The following is a 20405-nucleotide window of genomic DNA, read 5'->3' as shown; positions in this document are numbered from 1 at the left end:
CAGGAAGTAGGTCCATAGCATGACACATACATATTCCCCCCAAGTACAGACATGATAGGAGCTGGCATAGCCCAGTGAGGAGGAAGAGATGTATCAAGAGCACCCAGTACTCAGGAATAGTAGGAGGGCTGAGTTTGGAAAGCCATTGATTGGAGGAGAATAAGGAAAGAGACCCAACCTTGATTGTACTGGGAAAAATAATTGTCCGGTGAGGAAACTCCCTCTACCCATGCAGCTTAGTGTCTTAGAGGGTCTCCTGGATCACTGAGGAGTTAGGAGACTTGACCAGGGTCTCGAAGCCAGAATGTGTCAGAGCAGGACTTTGACCCCATGTCAGCCTGGCTTTGAGTTCTCTACTCTATCCTGGTGGATCAAGGCAGCAGCTGGTGGTGCAGGGAGAGAGCCTTGGGCCTGGAACCCAGAAGACCTGAGTGCAAATCTGACCTAGTTGTCTGACTCTGGGCAAGTCATTGCCTCATTGTCCTTAGGTGCAATATTGGGGTTTGTGGTGGTACCTGCCTCACAGGGTTGTTGGGATAATCAAAGAGGTCCTATTTACAAAGTGCCGGCACACAAAGCAAATTCTGTGCATGCTAAATATCTTTGTACCACACTGCCTGTCATGATAGGAGAGGACGTTGTTCAAAAGGGAAGTAGATGCCAGCCAAACATAAGCTTTGCTTTCTCAGTATGTCTCCTAAGATGATCCTTGTTCACCAGGCTTAGCCTAAGCATCAATTCTCAAATGCTTTGGTCTCGGGACCCCATTATCCTCATATAATATATATATATTATATATATTATATATTTATATATAAATATATATATACTTTTATATATATATATATTTATATTTTATACTTACAATGATTGTTACCTCCCCTGAAAAAAGAGCTATTGTTTATAGAGCTCTATTAATATTTTCTGTATTGGAAATTAAAATATTGTAGTATTATGATATACATTTTAACCTCACAGACCCCCGGAAGAGTTTGGAGAGCCTCCAGGGATCCCTGGACCACTAGTCTACAGGAATGGGACAGAAAGGAATGGTTTCCCCTAAACCATTCGGTTCCCTAGACTGTCTCTGGCTCAGGAAACATGTACCACTCTCAGAGATCGCTTAGTTCATCCTCACTGGAGTTGTTATATAGTAGTGTGTTGGACCTAAAACCAAGAAGACCTTGGATCCAATCACCGTTATATCATGAGATGATGCAAAAGTCCCTTAAGTTCTGAGCCTCCATCAGCCTCAGCTTAGTACAGGACCTAACACATAGTAGGCACTTAATAATGCTTGTTGGCTGACTGACTGATGTTTCCTGTATATATCTGGTTTGTACACAGTTTGCACTTTGTCTCCCCTGTTAGATTGAGAGCACCTCCAGAGCAGAGACAATCTTCCTCAGTGCTTAGCGTAGTGTCTGGTATACAGTATGCACTTAAATTCTTAGTAACTGACCGACCAAAAGGTCTTTTCATTCTTCTCCATATAAGAGTCAATTACCCCATCCATTAATTTGCTTTAATGGCCCCCCCATGCTGGGAATGCATGATGTCTTTACCTCTTTTTCTAATATAGGAACTCAGCTCTAATGGCTCATATATAAAGCTGTCCCTGATGCCCACCCTCCCATATGCTGGTTCCTTCTCCCTCAAATAGCTTTGTGTTCATTTTCTACATACCCACATACATCCATGTTGTCTTTCCAGGCAGAAAGTAAGCCCTGCAGGGGAATGGCTTCCCTTCAGTCTTTGTATCTACAGCACCTAGTTCACAGCCTGGCACACAAGATGCTTAATAAAATGCTTGCTTGCTTGCTTGTCATCAACCTCTTCATAATAAAAACACAGGAGCTGAAGCCTAGAGAGTTAAAAGGATGTGCCCAAAGTCACAGGAATCCTAAAAACAAGCTGAGATTCAATCCTAAGTGCTTGGGCACAGACCTATTGCCTCTCTCCCAGAATAAGGGCCCTTCAGCGACCACTCCCTAGGAATAGACTAGCCAAAGTGTCTTTTTGAAGAAAAGTAAAAACTGGGAAAGGAGGAACAAATATCCAGTGGTCATTCAGAAGATTATTGTCCCTCCATGATGTCATACTCAGTAATATTAAGAACAAACACCAATGGGTCATGTTTCTTTTTTAAATGTAGTCTCCAGGTTCTTCTTTCATTATAGAAGAGTTCCTGTGCTCTGAATTTAATTAAGAGAATCCCAAGCTGGACTAGACCTTAGAAACCAAATCCAATGCCCCCATTTCACAGATGAGAACGTAGAGGTTAGGGTACCTGCCAAAACTCACACATGCAATTAAGGATCTGAACAGGTTCTAAAGTCAGCCTCTTCCCTCCAAATTCAGTTTTCTTACTGAAAACTCTCTCTGACCATACTGCCAAGTCTGTGCTTGAAGACAAAACACCTTCTTCAGTAGCTTTTAGAAGACTCCTGGCTTTCTTCCCTTCCTCCTCCTCCTCTTTCCTCCCCTCTCACCTCCCACCCACGTTCCTCTTCTCTAAAAGGCCCCCATTCCTGGGGTCATGGGAGCTAAAGAAAGCCATCTGTTGCTGCTACAAAAAGTCTGTTAATAAAGAGGGGAAAAAAGATCTTGTTCTTTCCTCCTTTTGAAAAGACTTTAAAATGTGGCAAATTCTGCTTTTTGAGAAAGATTCAGCTCGGTTTCCCTACATTGTTGCCAATACTTTTCACTTACTAAGCTGCCATTTGGTGCTTCTAAAAACAGCAGTCAAGCCTTGCCTCTGGTCTAAAAGAGCAAAAGGACAGGTACAGGACCCCCCACTCCAGCCTCCCAGTCTGCTGCCCTCCTGGGGACTCGGAAACCATGTGTCCATCAAAGGTAGGGCCCAAAAACACTTGGAGTGGGGAGAGGGCTCCCCAGGATCTCATCTATAGATAAAAGCTCCCCAGTCACGGACAATTTCATTTCTGTCTTTCTCTCTCCAGCACGTGGCACAGGCACAGGGCCTGGCAAACAAGAGTTATGTCCTAAAGTCCTATTTATTGATTAATTGATGTGAAACCACATAACTGTTAGGAGACAAAGGTTCAGGGAAGGAACTATGAGAAATTCCAGCTGGGAAACATCACTTTCAGCTGTGGAGAAAGTTCTAATCTGAGGAGACAAAGGCCACAATCAGAGGCAGGACAGGAAGCAGATTTGGAGCCAGGAGGGACATGGCATCTAGGTAAGCTCCTCTAGTCCTCTCCTTTTCCCGATGGTAAATCTGCAGGGAGTGACTTACCCAAGGTCACTCATACTATGTAGAAGAGATGGGATTCAAATGAAAGCCCTCTGACCCCAGATCAGTTCTCTTCCCACAATACCAGACTGATGGACACACACCTTCCCATTTTCCTTATCTGCTCTCATTTTCTGCCCCAACCCCCCAAGGAATGCCCGCAGGCGTTAGGGGGAGCAGACTTTAGTTGGGCAGAAAAAAACGAAGCTCACAAACAGCCTCCCTCAGCGGAACCCGAGGAAGCAGGAGGGGAAAGGGGAGGGGAGGGACGAAGGGAAAGGCGATGCCCACGAAGGATAACGGAATCCCTTAGGAGGTCCCTCCCTTCACTTTGCAGCCTTTCCCCACAGCCCCAGGGACTGCAACAGGAGACTGTGGTTAGAAGCTGAGGGCCGGGAGACCCCAGCTTCAGAGCCCCGTCCCCTTGTGTTCCAGGCCGTGGGAGCAGGGAAGCCCACGGACTGGGGATGTTCTCAGCCCCAGTGGGGTCCTGCCCCTAAGCCATGGACCCACACCTGGAGAATCGCATAGATGCCTTGCTCTCTCGCGCCACCCAGCGGCCAGAAGATGAGCGGCAACGAGCCAGTGCGGCGCCTGCCTCTGCCTCTGCCTCTGCCGCTGCCGCTGGCTCCAGCTTCTCTCTGTTTGCCCCTGGAAGCGCCGAGGCTTAACTATTTCCGGTGGGATTCGGGGGGTTGGCAGGGTTAAAGCAACAGAGGAAGAAAAGATGTCAACTCTTTCTTTCTGAGCCCTGCCCTGTAAAGGCTTCGCTGGGTTGGCAACAGCCTCTCGGCATTAAAAATGCAAGAGGAGGATTCAGCTCTGAAAAGGGTGATGATGGAGAATGGAGAATTAATGAGTGAGACATTTTGTGGACATGGGCAAGGCAGGCATTTGTGTTGCTTGACTCTGCATATTCGGAGCCAGGCTCCCCTCAGTCCACCCCACCTTTGTGGGGGGGGGGAGAAAATATATTGTGTGTGTTCATTGCAAAAGAAATAAATGTTTAAAAAGCAAGGAGGGGAGGAAGGCGCTGGGTACCTAGGGCTGGCGCTTTCTTAAAGAACCGAGGACTAGAATTTGTGGTGGGAATGAAAGCTTTGCATGAAAAGAAGGAGAGTGACAGATTTGGGTCGGAGCCGAGGGACCTGAGAGAGAATCAGAAGAATCTCCTGTAGCTTCCATTGATAATCTAATTGAGCCTCCCTCCCCAGGGCTCATGTAGGCTTGTTAGCATCCTCACAAGGGCCCCTCACAATCAGCGGCTGAGCATTGCCCCACCTCCATGCCTTTGTGACACGTATTAACAAAATCCTGCCCCCACAAAGGGGCCTTGGAAAGATATGCCCTAAGGGCGCTGCATGGAAAATGGGGACAACTTTCCAGGGAGGGGAATGGAATGTCCTGGGGAGACAGAATCATCACTGCCTAGTGATGAAAGGCTCCTGAGCTTATCATCCCTCAGTGAAAACGAAGCCAGGGGCTTCCTTGGGCTCCAAACCGGGGCCAGCTCCTGCTCCGGGAGAAGTCATTCAATAGCCGTGGGTTTGTCTGTGAGGAATGAGACCCTGCTTTGACTCGTGTGAGAGGGACAGAGCAAGGCGTGGGCCTTGGGCCTCCCCCTGCCCACTTAGCTCCTGATACCTTCTGTCTGAGCTCTCGCTAGCCAAGTCACTTCGTGGGTCATGTGACCTCCCCCAGCCTCAGTTTCTTCCTGTGTACAATGAGGGGTGTTGGCCTCGACTGCCCCGAGTTCCCTTCCAGGGTCAGTCACTTTACCCCGCCGGGCTCCAGTTTCCTATCCTTGCGGTGAGGAGGACTCCGAGGTCCTCCCCCCAGCTTTGAGCTGCCGGTCCTGGCCCTGGCTGCGTTGTGCTGAGTTAAACAGCAGCAGCTCCCCTGCAGCGCCGACTTCGTGTTTGCGTTGCCAGGGCCTCCGGCTTGCCTGGCAACAGTTGCCATGTTCTCAGCGATAGGAAGGGGAGGGCGAAGCATCCCTGTAATGATTCAGATGCGGGAGAGATGAGCTCGGATTTGTGAAGCCTCTGACCCAGAGGCAAAGCCCAGGTTAGCAGCCTGAATCCCTGCTGGATTGCTCCCTCCCTCTCCCTCCTGGCCCCTCCACAGCATACACACCTGTGTGATATGATCAGCTTCCCTTATCCCCCCTGGAGCAGAACCGGCCAGAAAACAAAGTCAGTCTTCATTCGGGTCCTAATTGCCTGGCAGACGGTCTGACTTGCCTTTGGTAAGTGGCCATTTGTAGCTACCAGAGAGCCAGACAAGGAACTTCAGGGATCCAGAGGCAAATGACTATCCTATTAATGACCATCTGATGGATGCCACTTGTCAAGTATATCACAGGGCACTGGGGAGATGAGGCGGCCAGTGACAGAATCACAGACCCTGAATCAGGAAAATCATAGACTTCTGTCTCTTAGAATTACTAGCTAGGTGACCTCTCCTAGCTACGGCTCTCCATAAGGGAAGAGTATCTGACGGTAAAAGCTATTCTGAAATGAACTTGGGAGGTAGTGAGTTCCCTGTCCCTGGTTAGATGGCTAGTTGTGGGACATGTTATGGGGAAGATTCTTGTCCAGGTATAGATCATACTAGGAAGCCTCTGAGGTCACTTCTAACCCTGAAATACTGTAATTGTGCGAGCTCACTTCCCCTCCCTGGGCCACACCTTCTCTATCTGTTAAATGAAAGGACTGAACTAGGGGAGATCCCATTTAACTCTGTCTAAGATAATAATAACAATGAGATGAAGGCTGGATCTGTGGTTTCACTGGTATAGGGAATTCCCAGAGGAGGATATTCCCTTTACCAATGCAGATCACCCCTGTCCTGCAGCTTACAGTCTTTGAGGTTGGCCTGGGCTACTGGGTGTCCAGGGTCACACAACCAGGCTGCTTCAGAGATAGATCTTGAACCTTAGTCTTTGTAGCCAATTCCTGACTCCAAGGTCAGCTCTTCATCCACTAGCCTTGTCCATCCTGCTTGTCTGGTGGTGGTGGTGGTGGTGGTGGTGGTGATAATGAGGAGGAGGAGGAGGAAGAAAGGAGGAGGGGGGAGTTAGTGATGGAGAAGCAAGAAAAAGAAGTGGAGGAAGAGGAGGATGAGGCAAAAAGAAGAGGGAGGGGAGGAAGGGTGTAGAAGGGAGAAGGGGAAAGGAGGTGGGGCAGGGGGAGGTAGAGGAGGAGGAAGTGATGGAGGAGTAAGAGGAGGGTGAGGAGGAGGAGGAAAAGGAGGAGAAGGAAAAGAAAGAGGAAGAAGAGGAGGAAGTGGAGGAAGAAGAGGAAGAAAAGGAGAAGGGCAGAAAGGTGGTGGTGGTGATGATAAATGAGTAATCTAGTCCAATTCACTCATTTCACGGATGAGCAAACCGGGGTCCAGGAAGATTGTGACCCCAGGGAATGATCATATGATCTCCGAGTCATTCATTCTGACTCTTCTCTGAATGAGAATCCCCCCCACACCACATCCAGTTTCAATATCGATGATGCTTGTTCACCTTCCTTTGGGACTAAGAGTTGAGCATTTGGCTGGTGGCAGTGGGACATGGGAGGACTGCGTCTGTGCTTCCTCTTTTGGCTCTGACTGTGCTTGTGAATATCACACAATTATTTTAAACCCTTCAAAAGACTCATTTCTTGTGGTGGTCATGATGGCACATCTGTTACAACGGGTGGTAAAATGGTACAAAGCCCAGGGTGGAAGATGTGCAATTTCATTAATAAAAATAAAGTCAGTGACTTCCATTTTAAAGCAGCTCATAAGGAGCTAAAAGCAAATAAAGGCAACCCTCCAAGAGGTAAGTGTAGTCGGCAAGGGTACAATGATAATAGTAATTAATGATAATGGGGAGGAAGATGATGATGATGGTGATGATTACAATAACAACACCAGTGTAGCCCTGCCACTACTAAGCCACGTGACCTGGGTTGGAGCCGCTGGCTCCCCACCATTTTAAGTATGAGCTCCTCCTTTAAAAGTCCAAACATTTCATGGATCCCTACATTATGGTAGTCATTCAATCAGTATCCATTGGTCATGGAAATAAAACGACGACAAAAAAATATCCTAGGAATTCAGAAACATTTTTAAAAGCATTTGGATTTTTTTATTCATCCCAACTGTACTTTTGGGGAAAAAGTGGCATGTATGTGTGAGGTGTCTTATTTACTGAGATCAGAGAAAGAGTTTGCTAAGTAAGGAGGAAAATGGTAATGCTGAGTCCACCTACGTATTCCAGGAAACCTTTCCCATAACTCAACACATCCCTCCAGGGACCCACAGCTCACAAACTGGGAACTACATGCTTAGTCACATCAACTCCCTAGGCTTCTCTTTTCCTGTCTGACAAATGGGGGGTTGGGCTGAATAATTTCTTTTTTTTTAATTTAAATTTATTTATTTAACATATTTGGTTTTTAGCATTGATTTTCACAACAGTTTGAATTACAAATTTTCTCACCATTTCTACCCTCCCCCCCACTCCAAGATGGCTTATATTCTGGTTGCCCTGTTCCCCAGTCAGCCCTGCCCTCTATCACCCCCCTCCCCTCTCATCCCCTTTTCCCTTCCTTTCTTGTAGGGCAAGATAAATTTCTACGCCCCATTGCCTGTGTATCTTATTTTTTAGTTGCATGCAAAAACTTTTTTTTTTTTGTTTTTGAACATCTGATTTTAAAACTTTGACTTCCAAATTCTCTCCCCTCTTCCCTTCCCACCCACCCTCCCTAAGAAGTCAAGCAATTCAACCTAGGCCACACATGTATCATTATGTATAACCCTTCCACAATACTCATGTTGTGAAAGGCTAACTACATTTTGCTCCTTCCCAACCCATCCCGCTTTATTGAATTTTCTCCCTGACCCTGTCCCCTTTCCAAAGTGTTTGTTTTGATTACCTCCACCCCCATCTGCCCTCCCCTCCATCATCCCCCCGCCTTTTATTTTTTTTATCTTCCTCCCTCTTCTTTCCTGTGGGGTAAGATACCCAACTGAGTATGTATGGTATTCCCCCTCAGGCCAAATCTGATGAGAGCAAGGTTCACTCATTCCCCCCTCACCTGCCCTCTCCCCTCCTCCCACAGAACTGCTTCCTCTTGCCACCTTTATGCGAGATAATCCACCCCATTCTATCTCTCCCTATCTCCCTCTCTCAGTATGTTGCTCTCTCATCCCTTAATTTCATTTTATTTCTTTTAGATATCCTCCCTTCATCTTCAACTCACCCTGTGTCTGCTCTCTCTCTTTTACATATATATATATATATATAAACACACACACATATATATATATATACACATACATACACATACATACATATACACATAGATATATACATACATACACATTCATATATATATATATATATATATATATATATATATATATATATATATATATATGCATATTCCCTTCAATTACCCTAATACTGAGGTCTCATGAATCATACACATCATCTTTCCACGTAGGAATGTAAACAAAACAGTTCAACTTTAGTAAGTCCCTTGCAATTTCTGTTTCTTGATTACCTTTTCATGCTTCTCTTGATTCTTCTGTTTGAAAGTCAAATTTTCTATTCAGTTCTGGTCTTTTCACTGAGAAAGCTTGAAAGTCCTCTATTTTATTGAAAATCCATATTTTTCCTTGGAACATGATACTCAGTTTTGCTGGGTAGGTGATTCTAGGTTTTAATCCTAGCTCCATTGACCTTCGGAATATCGCATTCCAAGCCCTTCGATCTCTTAATGTAGAAGCTGCCAGATCTTTGGTTATTCTGATTGGGTTTCCACAATACTCAAATTGTTTCTTTCTGGCTGCTTTCAGTATTTTCTTCTTGATCTGGGAGCTCTGGAATTTGGCAACAATATTCCTAGGAGATTTCTTTTTGGGATCTATTTGAGGAGGCGATCGATGGATTCTTTCAATTTCTATTTTGCCCTGTGGCTCTAGAATATCAGGGCAGTTCTCCTTTATAATTTCTTGAAAGATGGTATCTAGGCTCTTTTTTTGATCATGGCTTTCAGGTAGTCCAATAATTTTTAAATTATCTCTCCTGGATCTATTTTCCAGGTCAGTGGTTTTTCCAAGGAGATATTTGACATTGTCTTCCATTTTTTCATTCCTTTGGTTCTGTTTTATAATATCCTGATTTCTCATAAAGTCACTAGCTTCCACTTGCTCCAATCTAATTTTTAAAGTGGTATTTTCTTCAGTGGTCTTTTGGACCTCCTTTTCCATTTGGCTAATTCTGCCTTTCAAGGCATTCTTCTCCTCATTGGCTTTTTGGAGCTCTTTTGCCATTTGAGTTAGTCTGTTTTTAAGGTGTTGTTTTCTTCAGTGTATTTTTCAGTATTTTTCTGGGTCTTCTTCAGCAAGTCATTGACTTGTTTTTCATGGTTTTCTCACATCCTTCTCATTTCTCTTCCCAATTTTTCCTCTACTTCTCTAACTTGCTTTTCCAAATCCTTTTTGAGTTCTTCTATGGCCTGGGGCCAGTTCATGTTTTTCTTGGAGGCTTTTGTTGTAGGCTCTATGACTTTGTTGTCTTCTTTAGGCTGTATGTTTTGGTCTTCTTTGTCACCAAAGAAAGAATCCAAAGTCTGAGACTGAATCTGGGTGCGTTTTCGCTGCCTGGCCATATTCCCAACCCACTAACTTGACCCTTGAGTTTTTCAGTGGGGTATGACTGCTTGTAGACTAACGAGTTCTATGTTCCACGTTTGGGGGGGAGGTGCCAGCTCTGTCAGACCCGCACTACTCCTTCACTAAGAACCCCCATCCTGGGCTGGGCTTAGATCTTCAGCAGGCTGTTGCACTCCTGCTCTGATCCGCCACTTAATTCCTCCCACCAGGTGGGCCTGGGGCCAGAAGCAGCAGCAACTGTAGCTGCCCCACCTCCGCTGCCCCAGGGGCTGGAAGCCGAACCATGAACTCCTTCTACTCCCGCAGCTTTTCCCACTAACCTTCTCCGCAGTCTTTGGTGTTTGTGGGTCGAGGGGTCTGGTAACTGCCGCAGCTCATATATTCAGGGCGCTAGGGGCCCCATCCGCCCGACGCCAAGTTTGGTTGTTCCACGCCGCTCAGGCTGGGCTCTGCTCCACTCCATTCCCAGCTCCCAGCTCCATGTGGAATAGAACCCACCCAGAGACCATCCAGGCTGTCCTGGACTGGAGCCCTGCTTCCCTCTGCTGTTCTGTGGGTTCTGCTGTTCTAGAATTGGTTCAGAGCCATTTTTTATAGGTTTTTGGAGGGAATCGGTAGGGAGCTCACTCTAGTCCCTGCTTACCAGCCGCCATCTTGGCTCCGCCCCCGGGCTGAATAATTTCTAATGTCCTTTCAACTTCCGCTCCTTCCTTTCCCCTTGCGGTCCTCTGGTCCATGCCTCTGAGCCATATGATGGGTTGCCACCCCCCCACAACCCCCCCGCCAGGGCTCTTAGTACTATGGTGTCCCGCTTCCCTGGCCCCAGATTCTAACATTCAGATAAATTTTCTTTTTGATTTATTCCTTCCTTCCTTCCTTCCTTCCTTCCTTCCTTCCTTCCTTCCTTCCTTCTTTCCTTCCTTCTTTCCTTCCTTCCTTCTTTCTCTCCTTCCTTCCTTCCCTTCTTCTTTCCTTCCTTCCTTCTTTCTCTCCTTCCTTCCTTCCATCCTTCCTTCCTTCTTTCCTTCCACAAGCATTGACTAACTCCTGCTATATGCCAAGCCCAGTGCTAGGTATAGGGGACAGAGGGACAAAAACAAGTAGCTCCTGTTCACTAAGTCCTAGCTTGCTACCTCATCATGGCCTGAGGTGACCTTGGTTTTAGAAGGCTCAGTCAGCAGTGGCATCTCCTTCAGGCCCAACCAGGCTGGAAAGAGCTCAAGTATGAGGCTGGAACTCAATCAGCCCTAGTTCATTGGCCAGGCTGGCCAGGGCCACTAATGTTTTAGCTACAACATTTCTTGAAGACCTTCTGCTAAGTCACAGGAGTTGAGCTATGTGTTACCAGGGGTAACACTGACAGTCATGGAATTTCAAACCCGGAATGACTGGGATATAAATGCCCTTTCAGCCACCATCTGGCGACATTCTCCTTGGTCTCCATACTGTTCACTAGAGAAGTTCGGGGGTCAGCATCTGAAGAAGTGTTTGTATCAGAGCCAGCCTCAGAACACAAGCAAAGAGCACACATTAAAGGAGGTGACAGGAGAAATCTGAATGGAGGGATGTGGCAACAATTCAACTAGCAGCTGCTGTGGGGGTGAAAGACCAACACAAGCCCAATAAAACGAATGCTGCCAGCCTTCCTTCCTTCCTCTCCACCTCTTCTCTCCTCCAGGTTCTTTGATCTGCTTTACTAAGGAAAGTAACATTAAGGGGTTAATAATCTTACTTTAATCCAACATATACATATAAACTCACTTAGTTCAGAGGAAGAAGCCAGCACCCTGAACTTCAGAGCAAATACAAAAAAATTACGAACATACATTATAAACAGACCAAATACAATTCATAGTTAACCAAGAAACCATCAACATCTGAGTTCAGGAGCCAAGGAGCTCATAACAACAGCTGGCCCAGAGTCACGTGCCACTCCTCCTATGGCTCAGGGCCCCAAGCAAATAGTTTTTTTCTCTCTTTTTATACAGTCTTTGGACATCATCGAACATCATCTGAGCGACCAGAACTTGGACTTCTACTATTTGCTCTGGTCTTAGCAACTCCCCTTAGGACCCTGAGGGCTTCATGCCCACATAGGCTTAGCACCTAGTATTTAGGGGTTTGGGCCTGGAGCTTTGCACCTAGTAAGGTCAATCGAAGAAACTTAATTAATGTATCATTCTAAAACAGTAAGAAAGTCACACCTTAGTTACCAATGCAAGGGGGAGTGCATGTTTTGACATTTTTAAATTAAAAAAAAAATAAAGGCAGTATTCGAAGCTGTAACTAACCAGGGTCAAACAGTCCTTTGGCCTAGGGGCTAACAATGGAGAGGGATAATGTTTTGATTCAGAATGAGGATAGCAAGGCAGATTCAGACACTTACTAGTCTATATGGCCATCTCTGTCTGCAGCTGAGGCAGAATGGAGACAGTTGTGGGGAATGAGTCAGAGAATTAGTCAGAGTATTTGAGGGATTATCACTATGTATGTTGAAATCCCCTAATATGAAGGCAGGAGTTGAGGTGGAGAGAAAGACTGTGAGCCAGGCACTGACCTCATGAAGGGAAGAATGGAGAAAGTCCTCAGACACTGATATATACCAGCCACGGGATCAAGATTGGGTGATAGGTCTGGGTGATCTGAACCTCAGGAGAGGTTTTTGAGTGAAAGTGGCAGAGGGAAGATCTGGAAGGGGCCATGGGAAGCAAAGGGGACTCTTCCTCCAGGGATTCCAGGGGGCATGAGAAAAAAATATTGCAAATAATGGAGTGACAAGGGATATGGTGAAGTTGGGAGAGAGTCATGTTTCAGTAAGAGCCAGAAAATGGAACGAGTGAGAAAGAAAGAGATTTAAGCTTAAAGGAAGATGTGAACCTATGCATGAAACATTCCAGAATGGAGGTCTTCTCAGAGAATGCTGATGACAAGGTCATTTTTAATGTTATGATATTAAAGTCAAGTCAAGAAGCATTTATTAAACATTAGCTGTGTCCAAGGCACAAAACCAAAGTGCAAACAAGATATGGACAGAATGTATGTGAAATATGAAGTACTAAGAATAAAATCATGCCCCATTCCAGAGAATTCCACTTCACAAAGGGCCCAAGCACATTTGGAAGCATTTTCTCATACCCATGGCTCTGAGCCTTCCATTTCCATAGTACCTTCTGGTATATTGAGACCAACTCTCTATATGATTACTAATAAGGAAAACAAAATAGAAATACAACAATGAGCAACTACTGGCCCCAAAGATATATTTAAATTCTAAGAGTAACTTGCTACCCTCAGTTGGAGGATATATCCATCCTGATGAACTCACAGTTGTATCTGAATAAGTGCCAATCTATCTCAAGTGAAAAACATGTAAAGCCCCATGATTCAGCCAGTTTTAGAAAGTCTTCCCATTCATACAGTAGAAAGCACAGAGTCCAAGGATGGAGGAAATGTGCCATCACCTTCACCAGCTCCTCAACGGCATTCCTGGTTCTGCCGCCTAGTATGCATGTGAGCTCTGGTATGCCACTTTCCTTCTCCAGAGATCCGTTTCCTCATCTGTCTCCAAATGCTTTTGAGCATTTGGTTCGAGTTCCTAGTTCTAACATTTTCCAGCCATATAGCTTTCGGTGCATCTCTTAACCAAAGCCTCAATTTCTTCCTCTGACAAATGCGAACAATAACTCCTTTGAGATCTCATCGTAAGCTTGAAAAGCAAATGAATGGCCGTTATGCCGAATGAGGAACATGAAACATTGCAGGGTACAACCATTGCAAGTAGTCGTTTGGGGTAAATGAGAGTTTTCATTGAACTAAGGAAAGCTTCTGCTTGTTTGTTTAGTTTGGCGTGTTTGTGTGTGAAGCGGTCGCCCATCACCCCCCATCGGAGGATTGGGTGCCTCCGATAGTTGGGCAAAAATATCAGAGCCATAGGAAGGCCAAAAGAAAAGAAAGAAGAGAGAAAAGGAGCTCAGTAACACACCACGGTAGCAGATGTTGGTGGGCTAGCCTTGATTCAATCTGAGTGCTGCTTTCTCTAGACAGGAGAAAGCACTTTCCATACAACAGAACTCAAAACACGCCCGCCAACGAAACTCCTTTTCTCTTCTTTCCTGCGTTTGCCTTAACTGAGATTTCTTTCACCATAGCCTGGCTGTATTTGGAAAGGCTCTTCACCAGGCCGACTTGAGGGACCTTTCCAGCAGCTGCTATTTTCCAAGAGCATTGACTGAGCCCTAAAATGATCACATCCTGGACTGAATTCATATATACGTAGCACCAGGGGGACTCCTCAGGGACCTTGCTGGAAGAAGCAGACCAGAGTTATGAAGCATAATGTGGATGGGTTGAAGCCTGTACCATGAGAGGGTGTATCTATATGGAAATGATCAGAAATCCAGTCACATACCTACATTTAAGATTTACAGAACTCTTTCCTCATAATTTCTCTGCAAGGCAGCTGGATAGCAGGAACCTGTGTGACTGGCTAACAGACAGGACAATCAAGAGACAGACAGGCACAGTATGTATTAAGCACTTACTACATATCAGGCATTGTGCTAAGTACTGGGGATACATGTAGAAGCAAAAAAAGATAGTCTTTTTGCTCATGGTGCTTTTATTCTAATGGGAGAAGACAAGACACAATAGGGAACTTGGAAGTAGCAGGGACCCAGGTGGAGGTGAGGCTGCTGGTGAGGACCTAGAGAGACCCAGAACAGGAGGAGTAGAATTGGGAGGGAAGGAAGCATGGCTGGGCCTCCTCATGAAATGGTGTTCCAGCCAAGGGATCATGCCATTGTTGAGCAGGATTGTGGCATCCAAGACCTGCCGTTCTCTCCAGCTAGCTTCATCAGAACGCAGAGTTGACAGCTGGAAAGGGGCTTCTGAGGCCACTTAGTCCAACCCCTTCATTTGGCAGATGAGGGAAATGAAGCTCAGGGGAAGGGGAAGGCCTTGCCTGGGATCACACAAGGAGCAAACTTAGGCATTGACCACAGGCCCTCTGAGCCCAAGGCCACCCCTCAGAGTAGGAATTGTTTTGTTCTTTGTATTTATATCTCCAGGTCACAGCATAGCGTCAGGAACAACACAGACAAGCAATAAGTGTTTGTTGAGTAACCGATGGATCAGGCACTCTTTTCATTTCGCCAGGATGCCACTCTAACCTGATATAGGTTGATTTGCCTTGAAGTCTCTCCTTAGGGACCAGTCTTCCTTCTATCCTCTTGGGTCTCAGTGTTCCCCAGGGACCCTGGTACCAATCTAACTTGGCATTTGTGTTAGGTTTACTATTCTGGAAACTTGGACCTAGTCTCCTCAGCCCCCAGGTGGGGAATCATGCTTTTCTACCTTTGGGGGCTTGCCTAATCACTTAACATACCAGTACAGTCTCAGGTAGGATAGCAACTAAGGATTTAACAACTGGATCTCTGAAAAAAGGATTCAAGACACACTTTTAAGTTTAACCTGTGTTAGCAGAATTTCCCCCATTGCTCTCTTAAGTCTAGACCAAGAGTGTGGAACTTGCAGCCTCAAGACCACAAGCCCTGTAGATTCCCAAGTATAACCCTTTGACTGAATCCAAACTTCACAGAACAAATCTCCTTAGTAAGAAGATTTGTTCTGTGAAGTTTCAATTCTTGACTCTAGACAATCAACAAAACAATAAATCAAGAGCCAATTTATTTATCAGCATTTTGCTGATTTCCAAGGTTTAAATACTCACATTAATAATTTAACAATCACTTTTCATTAGCTAGTAGGAGATAGCTTCATCATGTACACCCCTGAATAGAAGACTTGGTAAATGCAGGGCAGATCACCAGAGAATCTTGAATGGGATGGATAGAAGCTGAACTGGAGTTCCTGAGCCATTCAGTGTAAGCCCATGTATATATCCAGCTGTTGACTAAGAGATGAATGGTGAGCCCTTTAAAAATAAGTACTCTCTAATTATGGGGGCATTAGGCCATTTGCAGGTATTATGGGGTAACTGAAAGCCAAAGAGAAACCACTCTTGGTCACTGCTCTGATTTCACTGAATACTCTTCAAAGTCTCTGCCATTTTGTGACATGAGGTCACAAGAAAGTCGAGCCCTCCACTTCTGTAGTAGAGGAAGCTGAGGCTAGAGAAGCTAATCAGCTTTCCCAGAGTTATGCAGTTAATGGGATTTGAACCCTGCCTGCCTAGTGCTCCACCCATGCCACCAGCTCAGCCCACATAGAAGGCTGAGGACAGGTTCCACTTGTCCTGAAGTTTACTTTCAGACCCAATCCATGCTGGTAATTGGCTGAGCACTGAAAGTTTCACATCTCTTTTTCCTACTTTGGCAGGACTATGTCTCCCAAGTATCCATTCTGTGAGAAAAAAAAATGCTTCCTTAATGAAACTTGGTAATGCTTTTGGATGACTGATAAAGCACATTTGAGGAGGACCAAGGCATTAGAATCAGCTGAGCATCTTGAGCAATTATGAGATGTGCTGACTAACTGAAGGTCAAGGGGGCATTGGCCAACAGACAAAGATGTACCAGTAAGATACAAATGAGTGGAGCTGGATGGATGTGCCTGTCATATTGCAAGTTTGGAGATCAGTAGATTGAAGCCATCATCTTATCCAACTTAGCAATTTCTTCCCAGAAGCAAGAGCTGTTAAGTAGTCCTAATTCCTTTCCCCAAATCACCCACATCTGCAATACATTAATAATTTGCCTTCACCCTGGAAGGAGGACTTTTCTTTTTTCACCAAACCTTAGAAAGTTCCCATTTTCTCAAAGGCAGCTGGCGGTACAATGCAGGAGTGCTAAGTGTTTAACATCCTGTCACTTATATAACTGATTAAGTCATCCTTTTCGGTTCCAGAGCTTCATGTTTAGGGGTTGAAAAGCTAGATTGATGAGTGTTCTCAGAAAGAAATATTTTTTGAGGAGTAAGTGAATCCGATGGCACATTACTTCACAGTTTAGTGAAATTCAGCAAATCTAATTCTATTATCCTGTCAAAGTTTCTCAAAAAAGAGACCTGAAAGCATATTTTAAGCAAACCTTTAAAGATTCCAGCAGCCGCACATGCATCTGCAAAATTCAAAAACATCTGGTGCCGACAGACCTTTGTTTTTCCATAGATTAGGAGAGTAAATGATATTGCCAATGATTAATTAAGTTTAAGTAAAGTTCTTCTTTAGTAATGCAGTGCCTCTTTTTCCTTTTGAAGGAGTGCCAGGACAGTGGAACTCTAGCAACTGATATTTTCATTTCAAAAGCTTTTCAAAATGTGGGCAGGCTCCCTCAATGAAGCCACTTCCTTTCTGAAGCCCAGGACTTGAATGCAGATTGTATAAAGCATTTAAAGCCAAAATATCCTCATTTTATGTCACAATCAAGTATCAGATATGATCTGATAAGTGCACTTTTTCCTGAAACAGCAAGAGTAGTTTTAAGGTATGCTGGGCAATTCATTAGCAGCCTACAGAATTTAAACAAGCTGTCAAAAGTTAAGTAAAAAGAGACTGCTAATTCTTTGGATTTTGGGAATGGTTTCAAAATGTACATAGTGAAGATGCCTGCCTTGGTCTGGATCAGGAAACTCCTGGTGTAAGAGCCCCTTTGAGCAATGCAGACTTAATTGTATGAGAGAGTCATTGAGGAACATTGAGCAGTTAAGTGACTTGTCCAAGGTCACACAGGCTGTAGGACTTGAGGCTGCCTCTTTTAGGTTCTGGGGATAGCTCTCTGTTCATATACTCCATGTGCCCATAGCTACTCGACAAATGTTTGCTGACTTTAGTTACATTTTTGAAACAAAGAACTTCTGGGAGGAGAACCACAGGACCAAAGGCGCACAGGCGACCCCTCTATCCATGATGCCTCATTGTTCAGTTTGTATCTAGCCATGTGTGTATATGTTCCTAACAGAAAACCCCACTTGCTTCATTTTAATAGAAGTTACAACTTTCACCGAACCCCTGTCATTTGACAATCATTTCCTGAAAAAGGAGTTTTGCTTGGAATTCACCATGTAAGTGATCAGATTGCCACTAATGAGCTAAAGCATGGACTGTATAGATTTAAGCTTCTGTGCTCTACAGAGTAATATGGCATGATAACCAATCGATCAACAAGAGTGTATTAATTCCTCACTATGTGCCAGGCTGTAAGGTAGGTGCTGGAACACCAAGATGGAGATGCCTCCAAGGACACTAAGTTCTATGAGACTAAAAGCTCTGATGAGGGCAGACACTTCGTGTTATATCCAATTAGCCTGGCTTGGTGAATTTCTCTATCCATGGCAATGGTGGGGATGCGGGTGGCTAGTGGCCTTTTGGGTTGCCAAAAGGCTGATGTATTCTAGTATGCTAGAGAGAAAATCTCTGAAATCTATGACTTTGGAGCCCAAGAGAAATAGGGACCCAAGCGATACCAGGATTGGTCCAGACACTGAAGGACATGTGGGGGGTGCTACAGCAGAAATGAATGGGGAAGGAATGGGGAGTGAGAAAGAGGAAAGAGAAGTAGATTGTGATGAAACAAAAGTATATTATAGGAGCTTGCAGGCTGGAGCAGTTATTAAATCATTTGCTTCCACAAACAAGACACTGAAGATTAGGGAATGGGAAGCCATCAAAGTTCTATGAGCTCTTCAATGAATAGCCAGATTAATTTGACAAACATTTGTTAAGTGCTTGCTGCATATAATTTATTGCATTGGAAATAAGAAATACAAAAATAAAAAACAACATAGTCTCTCCCTTAAAACTCTTACTCTCAAGTAATAAGTATACCAATAGTAACAGCCAGTATTTGTTGAACATTTGAAGGGTTATGAAGCTCTTTAGGTATACATATATTTACATAAGCACGTATTTACATATATGTAATATACACATTATACACATATTATATATACATACATAGATATGACCTCACCCAGGCCTTACAACCAACCTGTGAGGTAGGTACTGCAGACATTGTTTATCAATTAATGAGCATTTATAAACTACCTACAAAGTGCCAGGCACTATGGTAAGCACTGGATATACAAAAAGAGGCAGGAAATGGTACCTGCCTTCAAGAAGCTCACAATCTAATGACCTTTTACAAATGGGGAAACTTGAGCACAGAGTGACTAACGTGACCACTGCATGGTCACACTGGTGAGGAAGAAGGGAGGGTTCAGGGTGAAAGGTATGAGTTTGGGACACCTATGAGCCTCTGACTTGAGATGTCCAAGAGACAGACAGTGAGCTCAGTAGAACAACCAGATTGGATCTATAGATGGGGGGATCACGTGCATAAAAATTCTGATTGAATCTGTGGCAACTGCTAAGATCACCAAGGGAGGGAGGTATAGGAACAAGAGAAGAGGGCCCAGGACGGAGCCTTGGGAGATAGCCTGGATGAAAGCCCAGGAAAGGAGACTGAGAAGGAGGTGGAACATGGGTTCGAATCTAAGGCCCACCACTTGTTGTCTCTGTGATCTTTGGCAAGCCCCTTTGCCTGTGTGAGCCTCAGTGTCCTCACCTATAGAATGGGGGTTGGACCACATCATCACTAAGGTCTTTTTTGGCTGTAAACCTGTTAGCTTCATCTTAACCTTACAGCAATTCAGGTTCTCAGTCCAGGGGCTCCAGCCCATCTTTCTTGGCTCATCATTAGTGACTTTCAGTCACGTCCAGCCCACTGACTAACACGATTGTTGACTACCTGTCTTGGCCCATTCTACACTCTGACCATACTGGCCTACATGACATTACATACGCACATCGTGCCAGCTCCCACCCCCATACCGTTGACCAAGCTGTCTCTGATGCTTGGAATGCTCTTTCCCCTGTCATCCCCCTCACTGCCCATCTGCAGGGCTATTTCTTAGGAGGCCTCTCCCAATTTCCCATCTGGTCAGTCCCGTCTGCATACTTCCAATTTCTTTCTCATCTATTTATCTCTATACACAGAGTCTCAATTTGGAGACATTGGTTTCTTGAGGGGCAAGGACCATTTGTTTTTGTCTTTGTATCTACAGCACCTAACACATAGCAGGCACTTAGAAGGGGATCTTAGAGGTCACAGTAAGAAGCCCTAGGTTCAAATCCTGCCTTAGATACTAACTAGTCACTTAGCAAATAAGGCAAGTCAGCCTCTTCATGCCTCAGTTTCCTCATCTGTAATGGGAGTTGGCTTGATGGCTGCTGAGGTCTCTTCCAATTCTACATCTGTGATCTGACCTCTTCATTCTGCAGACGAGGAAACTCAAACAGAAGTGAAATGGCTTCCCTGAGGCCACACCATGGTCGTGAGCAAGGCCGGAATTTGAACCCTCCTCTTCTGACTCAGGGCCAGCATTTTCCCCACCGTTACAGTTGCCTTTGCCATGGTAGTTCTAAGCTGAGAGTTTCAATTCAGGCTGGGAAAAATCCAGGTGGGACCCATGGGGCATAGAAAGTGCAGAGATAAACGATGGGAACGAGCTGGGAGCCCCTGGCCCTTCC

General features: G+C 45.0%; 1 protein-coding gene across 1 annotated transcript in view; it reads left to right on the top strand.

The window, feature by feature from the left end:
* LOC118847934 (serine/threonine-protein kinase TNNI3K) overlaps positions 1 to 20405 on the top strand; it is a 394003-nt gene that overhangs the window by 345430 nt on the left and 28168 nt on the right. The window lies entirely within an intron of this gene.

Source organism: Trichosurus vulpecula, chromosome 4, assembly GCF_011100635.1.
Source record: "Trichosurus vulpecula isolate mTriVul1 chromosome 4, mTriVul1.pri, whole genome shotgun sequence".
NCBI classification, from domain to species: domain Eukaryota; kingdom Metazoa; phylum Chordata; class Mammalia; order Diprotodontia; family Phalangeridae; genus Trichosurus; species Trichosurus vulpecula.
The sequence above is the reverse complement of the archived record's forward strand: the minus strand, read 5'-3'. Positions and strand labels throughout refer to the sequence as shown.